Source organism: Cariama cristata, unplaced genomic scaffold, assembly GCF_000690535.1.
Source record: "Cariama cristata isolate BGI_N322 unplaced genomic scaffold, ASM69053v1 scaffold1880, whole genome shotgun sequence".
Lineage (NCBI taxonomy): Eukaryota > Metazoa > Chordata > Aves > Cariamiformes > Cariamidae > Cariama > Cariama cristata.
Genome location: NW_009596161.1, coordinates 81,482 through 81,967, shown reverse-complemented (window position 1 = coordinate 81,967; position 486 = coordinate 81,482).

Below are 486 nucleotides of genomic sequence, written 5' to 3'. Positions count from 1 at the left end.
GACTTATCCTGGTTTTACATTCTTCAGCAGGCATTCACAACCAGCCCCTGTTTTGGATGCAACAGTAGCCTGGACCCACGATGACTGTTCCCCCAGTTTGCAACTAGCTGCTTCCACCTTCCCAGACCTACAAGGATTGGCTCCGTGGGCTTGAAACTACAGGTTTGGAGTTTCTCTGCTTTTGCTCTTAAAACATAGTTCCACAAGGTTGAGATGAAAGCCTTGGAAGCGCTGACTTGCACCCAACCAACGCACAGTCATCTGCCAAACTCTGCATCCAGGCAGAGACAGTGGCTACGGCAGGGTGAGCTACACCCTGTGCTGGCAGGAAAGAAAAGGGACAGAACTAACACCATCCCAGCTAAATCTTCCCAGCAAGGAGGAACACACAACCATTCCAGAACACATTATCTCCTAAAGTAACTATGTCAGTAGACCAAGAAGCCCCATGCTCAGCTTTTTTTCCTCCCCCCCCCCCACAAATGC